The 10,371-nt window shown below is 45.6% G+C and overlaps 1 long non-coding RNA gene across 1 annotated transcript; it reads left to right on the top strand.

Moving 5' to 3' along the window:
- Window positions 1-757: 757 nt before the first annotated feature.
- LOC116536562 lies at window positions 758-8,800 on the top strand. Its single transcript, XR_004262710.1, has 3 exons — window positions 758-1,018; window positions 5,688-5,746; window positions 8,178-8,800. It is a non-coding gene; the product is annotated as an uncharacterized LOC116536562 (long non-coding RNA).
- The last annotated feature ends 1,571 nt before the right edge of the window (window positions 8,801-10,371 follow it).

Below are 10,371 nucleotides of genomic sequence, written 5' to 3'. Positions count from 1 at the left end.
TGGAGGAACGTGTCTGGAATTGTGTTCAAATTGTTGGACCACCATGGGCAGGAGAGACAAGGCTGGCTTTGCATGTTCTCAAAGGGGCAGAAGTGACCAGAGGACCGTTTTCACTCACCCTCAAGCCAGGAGGTCGGAGACCCGAATGGGGTGGTCCGTGGAGCCAGTGAGTCCGTGGAGCCTCCGAGAGCAGGCCCCAGAAATGGAAAAAACAGGGAGGGGATAGTCAGTCGATGGCCTTTGTGGTTCTTGCTCACTCTGTGATGTGTAAATTTGGCCAAACGGGTGGCCACTTCTCAGGAATCCCACTTAATGGATGAGGTGAACAATATCACCTCCCTCGTTAGTTATATACTTGTTTATTCGAAGGAAATAGGTCGGGTGGGGGTTGGTAAGCCAGCTGAGTTTCAGCCCCTAAAGCACTAACTTCGTGGGGCCTGGGGGTGGGCAGCCCGCGCAAAGCCTCGAAATCTTCGGGAGCAGAGGCGCATTGGGATAAACTCTGGCTTGGCCTTTGCAGCATGAGGGGGTGGGGTTACTTGAAGGGCTTCCCCAGAAGGTGGTTGGCCCTGGGGAAATCACGGGGTGGGACGAGTCCATCATTGGTCCAGCCTGCAAGGTGAGGGCGGGCTGCGAGCGCGGCGGAGCCCATAGAGCGCAGCCCGCGCGCGGGCAGGAGAAGCCGTAGTCACGAGCCGGTACGCCGCTGAGGCGAGCTCGCCCCAGGGGGTCGAGGGCCTCGCGGGGCGTTGGCACGGGGTCGTGCGCCTACGTGGTTCGCTTAGATACGGCGAGGACGCTTCTGCGCGCAGGGAGTTCGACGCGAGCCATTCTACAGCTGGCCTCGCGAGCGACAGTCGCACGGGGCGACGTGGACTGTTGACGGTTACGACTGAGGCGGCTGGAGGGAGGCGAAGACGGCGGCGTCGGGGTCGGCGGCAGCGGCGGCGGCAGCGGTCCGGTTATCTCAGTGGATCCCAGAGTAGAGACGTAACGGTTCCTGAGGAAACGGTCCCCGGTAAATGCCCTCCACTCGGTCCTCAGAGAAGGTAGCCACGTTCCGCTAGGTCGCGGCCAGCTGGCCGCCCGGGCCTGCCCGAGCAGTGGGTGCCTCTCGGACAGAGACACCCTGAGCCCTCGGTGGGGACTGGGGAGGGGCTGCCCCAGAGCCCTGAGTTGGCCCGCTTGTCCCCGCAGAGTCGCGTTTTCCAGAGTAACGCCTACGCTCTGCCAGGCCCACCCTGCTCTCACCTCAGACCCCGCTGCGCTTCCTCAGGGGGCACACCAGGCCGCTGTTCCCGCCAAGGTCGAGGCATTCCTCAGGGGCACGTTGGCAGTGACATCCCGCCAATGTTAACTGAAGGTGCCCTCACCTGCCAAGGGCCCGTCATTAGCAGGGCTCTGCCGCCGCCGCCCCCTTGATGACCCTCGTCCTTGGCTTTAGGAACTTCTCAAGAGACTGAGTCTCAGCTTGAGGTTTCCAGCGCGGGTGGATGAAGACGGTTTGAATCTGACTGTGATCTGCTCATCCACAAGGCTGTCGGGATGCGACGTCCTGTTGGGTTGGTGGGCAGAGACGTGAGGAAAGAATACAGTTGGGGAGGCCCATGCTGTCGGACATGCCTGCCATACCCGCACTCGAGGACATCTTAGTCGTGGTCCTTGGGACCCGTGCCGCCTTTTGGTCTCTTGCTTTTCGTGTTTTTATTTAAAGTCGACCATTACAGGAGGGAGAACTTTTATTGCTGCTGAGGGGTAATCAACGTGTATTGGAACGCTGGGTGTCAGCATGGGAAACTGGTTACCCCTTGGGCCTGTTCTTGGTGTCTTTTCTAGACTGAGAACGTGATCTCAAACGTCATACCCATTTTGCCCCGTTTTCCTGCCTACCTCTGATCTAACTTTGGAATCTCAGGCTTTTGACAGTGTAAACTTGTGGAGTGCAATTGGTATGCCTCACTCTTCATGCTGAGAAAATCGTTCTTTGGAAAAATATGTTGGGGAGGGGCTTCACAAGAGACCCGAGTTGCCCCGTAACTCTCTCAAATTCTGGTTGTTTGTTTGCCTTCTGAAGCATGTGACATTCCAGCACTCACATTTTTCTGTGCTCGTTTTTTTTGGGGGGAGGGGAGAGAGGCCAGGGGAGGCCTTCAAAGCATGTAGTAACCTGAAGCATGGGGTAACTTCCATGAAGGCATTTTTTGCTTCAACCTTGTGGAATACGGAGGAAAGTGACTAGTGGAATACGCCTGCTGGCAAAGGCGCCCAGAGGATCCCCACTGCCACACGCATTAGGATGGATAGGGCTGATTTGAGGTGGAGTAACACTAGGTGGGAGGGGGACATGGCCTGCAGAGTCCATGTTGGCTTCTGTAGTGGCTTTCCATTTAGTCCCAGTCAAAGATTATACCTGCAGTGCGGGCTGTTTGTCCAAGTTCCCATCATGCGTTCACATGAAGAGAGTGGCCTTTGCTGGCTTTATGTGTCATCTCCACCCTCAGTAAGAAAGGTGAGGTATAGAGGTTAGAGAACATGGAGGTGATAATGGTGGTGGTGGTGGTGATGCGTGTGTGTGTGAGAGAGACTTATATTTTAAACAGTGAAGCAGCTCTCTGCCACTGAGACTGGCTACAGGTTTATCTTCCCAGCATGCATTCCTGCCTTTGCTAGAGACAGACTTTTGCTGAGTTATTTCTGAGCCAGGGCACTGGTAGTTGTCCAACTCTCTGATTCAGTGTACACTTGGGTCCGTGGGTTCTATGTTATATCCAACATGCTCCTAGTACTTTAAGAAGCTATAAAACCAAGCTGTGGGCTGAGGCGGGCTAATGCCTGGGGCACAGTCAGAGCAAATGTGGACATCCTGGAATCCAGCAGCCCTTTGTTCCGAAGAGACAGCCTAAGGGCTGGAACACTTCCAGAAGAGGAGGAAGGTCAGTGAAAATTGAGTAGTCATAATAATGAGCATTTACTGAACACTTACTGGAAGTTAAGTACTTTACTTTCATCATTTTATTTTATTTTATTATTTATTTTTATTTATTTATTTTCTTTGAGATGGAGTTTTACTCTTGTTGCCCAGGCTGGAGTGCAGTGTCACAGTCTCAGCCCACTGCAGCCTCTGTCTCCCAGGTTCAAGTGATTCTCCTGCCTCAGCCTTCTGAGTAGCTGGGATTGCAGGTGCACGCCACTATACCTGGATAATTTTTGTATTTTTGGTAGAGGCAGAGTTTCACCATGTTGACCAGGGTGGTCTCCAACTCCTAACCTCAAGTGATCCTCCCGCCTCAGCCTCCCAAAGTGTTGCGATTACAGGCGTGAGCCCCTGTGCCCATTTATTTTATTTTAGAGACGGAGTTTTGCTCTTGTTGCCCAGGCTGGAGTGCAGTGGCACGATCTTGGCTCACTGCAGCTTCCGTCTCCCAGGTTCAAGTGATCCTCCTGCCTCAGCCTCCTGAGTAGCTGGGATTACAGGTACACGTCACAAGAGCCAGCTACTTTTTGTATTTTTGGTAGAGACGGAGTTTCACCATGTTGGCTAGGGTGGTCTCGAATTCCTGACCTCAAATGATCCACCTGCCTCAGCCTTCTAAACTGCTGGGATTACAGGGGTGAGCCACTGCGCCTAGGCACATCATTTTATTTAATCCCACCTGTAAGATAGGCACTATTTTCATCTTCTGAAGCTCAAAGCGGTTAGGTAGCATGCCCAAGGATCTTGCCAAGCTAGTCCGTGGCAGAGGCAGGATTTGAACCCAGATCTGCTTGACACCAGACCTTGAACTCAAAAGAATTTTGGTTTTTACTGTCTCAGAGAATGTTGCATAAAAGAGGTGAAATGGAGCAAGGTTTTGAAGGGTGAGTAGGCTTTAGATGAGGAGAGGAAATATTTGGATTAGGGCATCAACATCTTTAAAGGAACTCAAGGAAGACTGGCCCAACTGGAATGGGGGATGGACACAGGGGTGTGATGAAAATAGGGCTGGCAAAGTAGGGTAGGGTCATGTTTTGGAGAGCCTTGAAGGGAAACTGATCTGAAGCAGTAAGAAATGGGGTATGTTGAGAATTTTTGAGCAAGGAAGAGCATGATAAAGGCAGTATGAGTCACCTGGTGTGACCAGCATGTGCCTCTCTCATCCTTTCTTGAGAACCTTCCCCAATAATAGCACATTTAGCTGTTGTTTTTGAATTTCCTGAACCCCTAGTGAGTAGCAGACACATGCAACCAAATAGACTCCTGGGTTCATGATGCAGAAGGAGCGTGCTAGGGGCCCTGGGTCAAACTCAGCCCTAGGTGGGTGTGCTGCAGCCTGCATAGGATTTGAAAAAGCAATTGAATTAGTGGTCGATATTGAAAAAGCAAAAGAGCTCAATAAAAATCAGGATTTCCAGCTTATCTTGAAATGCTGGAGGGCCTGGTCTGCATTTCACCTGCAGAGGGCAAAGCTGTGCAGAACTGACTTCTTTAGCAGGGGGCGGGGTGCTCTGTTTTCCCACGGTCCTACCCAGTCCCTGGCCCCCGTGCCCAGGACCTACCTGATCCTGTAGGCCCTAGGCCCCTGCTCAAGGGAAACAAGCCCCCACCTGTAAAGTTTCACATTCAGGATTAGCTTCTTGTCTTATTGTGTAATTAGGAAATTGTCAGACATGCAGTGGAACTGTCTCTGCGAAGGGGGAATAATCTTAACACATAGGAATGCTGCGGAGCTCATTGTGGAACATGATCCATAGATGGTAGCTTTCCTTGGGCCTGGGGCTGAAAGTCTGCTCTGCTAGGGCCCCAAAGAGACATTCTGGTGGGCCTCGCTGTTCTTCATCCTTTACTTGCAGTCAGGTATTCTATTTGCTGAATAGTTGATTTGTATAGGATCTGGGTCAAAATGATTTTAAAAAGTCGGGGAAAATGAAAACAACTCAGAAGTGACTACCTAAAAGATAGCATGTTAAAAATATTAATCTGAGCTGGGCGCAGTGGCTCACGCCTGTAATCCCAGCACTTTTGGAGGCTGAGGTGGGCAGATCACGAGGTCAGGAGTTCAAGACCAGCCTGACCAACATGGTGAAACGCCATCTCTACTAAAAATACAAAAAATTAGCTGGGCGTGGTGATGCACACCTGTAATCCCAGCCACTCACGAGGCTGAGGCAGGAGAATCACTTGAACCTGGGAGGCGGAGGTTGCAGTGAGCCGAGATCGTACCACTGTACTCCAGCCTGGGCAACAGAGCGAGACTCTGTCTCAAAAAAAAAAAAAAAAAATCAAAAAAATCTGGAGTCTTGGAAAGCACTCCATATGTTTTAGATGGGCAGATATAAGCCACTCTGTGTTGGCATTTGAGGCAGGGAGTTCTTTGTCGTGCAGGTCTGTTTAAGAACTGCAGGGCAGTTAGCATGGCTGGCCGCTGCTTACCAAATGGCAGTGGTATCCTCCCTATGCTAGTGATTGTGACAGCTACAACCATTTTTATGCATGTCCCAACACCCTTGAAGGGAGCAACACTGATACACTTAAACATGACTGGAGCCTATTCTCAGGAATTTTAGCACTCATTTCATGAGAAGGAATGTTAAAACCATTATTGCTTGTCTGTAGCCCAGAATACCAAAAGTCTCTCCTGACATTCACCATTTTTTTCCTTAGATTCCAGTTAATTGTCTCAATTTCTTTCTCTTTCTTCTCTTTCTAGACTCAGTTGTTTGAGGGTGAATCTTCACTGTAGCCTCCAAAGTGTCTTAAAGGTGCTTGGTAAGTACACCTAAATTAATCTCAATGTTCACTGATTAATGTTAATAGGTCTAGGCGTCCGAAAGAAAAGCAAGTCTGCATTATCATTTCACTATGGGTCTTTAGGTCCTGTTATTAGTATTTTAAGTATGGAAGTAACATCTTTTAAATGTAGTTATTGAGCAAAGTCTCTGTTTTACGTAAGATTTAGCATTATTAAGTTCCTGCTATGTATTAGGCACTGTTCTAGGCTCTGAAGGTATAATGGTGAACCAGAAAGATGCAGATTTTTTTTAAAAAGGTTAACAATGACACAAGATGATAGGATAGTTTCTGTGTTACAGTGAAAATAAAATGGGGTGATAGGCTACCAAGTTACAGGGGTGGAAACTGTGCTACTTCAGAGAGTGTTCAGGGCACGCTTCTCTGAGGAGGTGACATTCAAGTCAGAGCAAAGAGAAGGAGCCAGCCATGAGAAAATCTTGGGGGAGAGCCCTTCAGGCAGAGAGAACCACAAGAGCAAAGGCCTCAGGAGTGAACCTGATGCATTTGAGGGATAGTAAAAAGGCCAGGGGTGCTGGGATGGAGAGAACAAGGGCAATAGGGGAGAAGGGTACAAAATTGAGTTGAAAGAGGTGGGCAGGGGACATGTTTTGAAGGTAAGTAGTTTGGATTTCATTCGAAGCATGATGGGATGCTGCTGGAGGGTTTCGAACAGAGGAGTGATGTGATCTGATTTAGGTTTTTAAAAATATGGCATTGGGTGTTGTGTAGACTCTGTAAGGGAAAGGATGGAAGAAAAGGGACCAGTTAGGAGACTGTTGCAGCAGTCCAGGTGAGAGATGACAGTGGCCTGGACCTGGGGGGTAGCAGTGAAGATGGAGATTTGTGGTAAAGGTAGAATCAAAAAGACTTTTGGAAGGATTAACTCCTAGGTTTTGAGCCTAAGCACCTAGGTGCAGGGTGGCTCTATTTAGGGAGCTGGGAATCACTGGGGTCAAGGGAGCAAGTGTGAGGTGGAGGACAAGTTTAGGAGATGCAAATTAAGGGCTCTGATGCACTTGTTCAATTGAGATGCCAATGATACATTCAACTGGAGACATTGAATAGGCAGTTCAATATCAATATAAAGATTGGCTGGAACTTCAGCCTACATAAAACTAAATGCAAAGTAAAATTGCTTTAAGTTGTTATTTAATACTAATAGAGGTAGCAGAAATAAAAATGATAATGATCCAATGTGATCAGGACTGCAAGGGAATCAAGTATGTTAATGCTGCTGATGGACTAATACATTGGCTTTTATTTTTTCTATTTAAAAAAAAATTTTTTTGAGACAGAGTCTCGCTCTGTTGTCCAGGCTGGAGTGCAGTGGCACCACTTCGGCTCACTGCAACCTCCACCTCCTGGGTTCAAACAGTTTCCTACCTCAGCCTCGTGAGTAGCTGGGATTACAGGTGTGCACCACCATGCCTGGCTAATTTTTGTATTGTGTGTGTGTGTGTGTGTGTGTGTGTGTGTGTGTGTGTAGACAGGATTTCCCCAACCTGGCCAGTCTGGTCTCGAACTCCTGACCTCCTTGTGATCCACCCGCCTCTGCCTCCCAAAGTGCTGGGATTACAGGTGTGAGCCACCACGGCTGGCCTTAAATTGACTTTAAAAAATATTTACATAAGATCTGGAATGGTGGTTCACACTTGTAATCCCAGCATGTTGGGAGGCCAAGGTGGGTGGATCACTTGAGGTCAGGAGTTCTAGACAAGCCTGGCCAACATGGTGAAACCCCGTCTCCACAAAAAAAAAAAAAAAAAAAAAAAAAAAAAAAAATTACCCAAGCATGTAGGCATAGGTCTGTAATTCCAGCTACTCGTGAGACTGAGGCAGGAGAATCACTTGAACCCGGGAGGCAGAGGCTGCAGTGAGCCGAGATTGCACTCCTACACTCCAGCCTGTGCTACAGAGTGAGACTCTGTTTTAAAAAAAAATTATACAAAGATTTCCATGGTAGCACTCATTCTCATAATAGTAGTATAGAGTAGTGGTAGTACTCTTTTGGAAAGAGTTATGCTCTTTCAAAAATAACTGAAGACACAAATCCCCATGGAGGGAGAATATCCAACTAAATATATAGTAAGTCTCCATAGAGTTTCTATAGAATTTTTTTCTATATAGAATTTCTTTTTAACAATCTTTAATTTATACTGGCACATTGTAATTGTACAGAATTTCTAGAGAAACTCTTTATAGACATTAAAAATGATTAATTGTGTTGACCATATCAATATCTGGAATTGTTAATAAAACAGGTGCAAAAATCAGATCATGATGGCATATAAGTACAATGGTGTAAATCTTACACGCCGTTCATGCTGAATATTGTTAATACACAGTTGTCTTATTTTTTAAAATGATTTCATCCACTTTTGACTTTGTACCTGTTTCTCTCTGGCAGTGTTCCCTGGTTAGGATGCCATAACTTCGTTTTGGTCAACTGTGAAGAAGTGAATTGTGGCTTCTCCAATCTTTCTTCCCTTGATCACATTTTCAGCACGAGATATTGGGTAATATCCTATTCTGTAGAACTTGTATTGAAATAGGTTTACCTTGGGATTTTAAAAAGGTTGGGAAATACTGTTGCTCTCAAAAACTTTAGTAGTGCAGAGCAGGGGCCTGTGTGAAGGTTGCTTTTGACCTGTAGGTGGCGACTGGTGGGCAGGAATTTTGCTGGTAATTTTCAGATTGTGGAAATATAACTGAGAAGCAAAACACTGGCAACTTCATGATATGCATTTCCCACAAATAATACTCTGATTATTCAGTGATTGAGGCAAAAGTATGGAAGATACTCAGCCACATTCCTTTAATTCCCTGATAGCTTTTTTTTTTTTCATGAGAAGAGAAAGCAGTGAGTCTTCTTCAATAGAATTGTTTATTAATCCAAGATATAAAGCAGTATTCCTGGTGGAGGTGTCTGGAGAGAAGTGTTCTTCAACAAAAATGTTCCTGGTGAAAAAGGGGCAAAAGACCAAAATACTGGTCAGATAGGTCTACTGACTGCTCTGTGCAGATTTTTAAAAAAAGCTCTTCCCTTGTTATCTTGGAATGACTCCTATACACACTAGCTTAGAGTTAGTTATGAGAATACATTTGCACAGAAAGGCCAACACAAGACTTTTCTTTGGACTAATTTATTTTCTATCAGCCTCAGAAACACTCAGAACACTTTGCTTTCACAAACCTCACATAAAGGAAACTTTAGGATGATCTTTTAACATGAGGAAAAGAAAACAGGAAATTAGGTTGCTCAGAGATAAGTTAATATGAATCTAGCTTTCTTCATTTCAGGATCAAAATCCCACATACTAAACTCTACCTTAGAGCCGATTTTCTTTGAATGGTGGGAGAAAAGATTCTCTTTCAGTAGCACTCTAATATTTGCAAATTTATCATTGCCGAATGGCTATGGATCTCCGAAAGTCCCTTCCATTCTGTCCAGAAAGCCTCCAGTGCCCCCATAAGCCCAGACCATTTTAATTTGGGAATTTGGTCATTTGTCAGGTCGTATATTGGCTATATTCTTATTATTGCAAAACTGAGTGCTACTCATTTTAATGATATGATTTTTAAGTTACTCAAGATTAGAGCATATGGTCAGCCTCAGTTTTAAAAATGTTGTTTGGGCTAATGACGTGTCAGAATACTTGAACATCCATGCATGGCCTCTTGACTGAAGAACCATGGAATATTTTTATTTGGTCAAGACTTACTGGGATTCTGTAGTAGCCAGATAATTGAAAATTGGCTAGATTAATTTGACCCAAATAAATTCTGGCTTCCCTACTACTTCCCTAATATATTGTATAATTGTATACATCTTGAATGTTTTCAAAATGACTAAGGTTCAAAAGCCTGGGGAAAAAGGAAAGGCAGCAAAAAGCTACTTTGAAAGAGGATATTGATTGCATAGGTGGTCCTATTTTTTCAACTGTTTTTTTAAAAGTACCTCATTCAAATGGCCTTTCTCACACTGTGACAGCAAATATTTATGAGAGAACAAACGAGAGAATGAATAGGTGGATACTTTGCTGATGACTCAAGTGCTTTTAAAGTTTCAAGTTATATTTCTGATCTAAAAATCCTGAGATGTATTAGGTGAATCTCTCAAGTATTTCCTGAAATGGGAGGATATTGGAGTGTCTTAGGATGCAGACTGTGCAGAATTTATTGAGGTTTCACAGCTAGTTAAAACAAACATTTTAGGCTTGTGAGAACATCTCCAGTCTGTTTCCTTTTCTCTATTCCCTTATCCTACTGTTATTCAATCAGCTTTGCTGTGAGAGATAGAGGCAAGGAAGATGAGGTGACCATGTTCTTTGAGAATCTTCTATAAATGTTTTGGCACTGGGAACATGTTGAGTGAAATGTTTTAGTAAAGCTATGTACACAAGCTACTGCTAGAATGCACACTGTGTAAACATTATTAAATAACTATAATTTTTAAGGTTAGAGGAGCTCCCATTTGCCTATGCAGAGATATTAAAGAATAAGCCATCTCAGTAGTCTTGCTTTTAATCATAAGGCTAAAAGAAAAATGTGTATATGTGGGTGAGGAGGTTTGGGGAGGTCATGGTGGAACACAATAGAAT

This window comes from Sapajus apella, unplaced genomic scaffold (assembly GCF_009761245.1).
Source record: "Sapajus apella isolate SASKATOON/1434 unplaced genomic scaffold, GSC_monkey_1.0 scaffold102, whole genome shotgun sequence".
In the NCBI taxonomy this organism is placed as follows: domain Eukaryota; kingdom Metazoa; phylum Chordata; class Mammalia; order Primates; family Cebidae; genus Sapajus; species Sapajus apella.
This window is presented reverse-complemented; position numbering and strand designations above follow the sequence as displayed.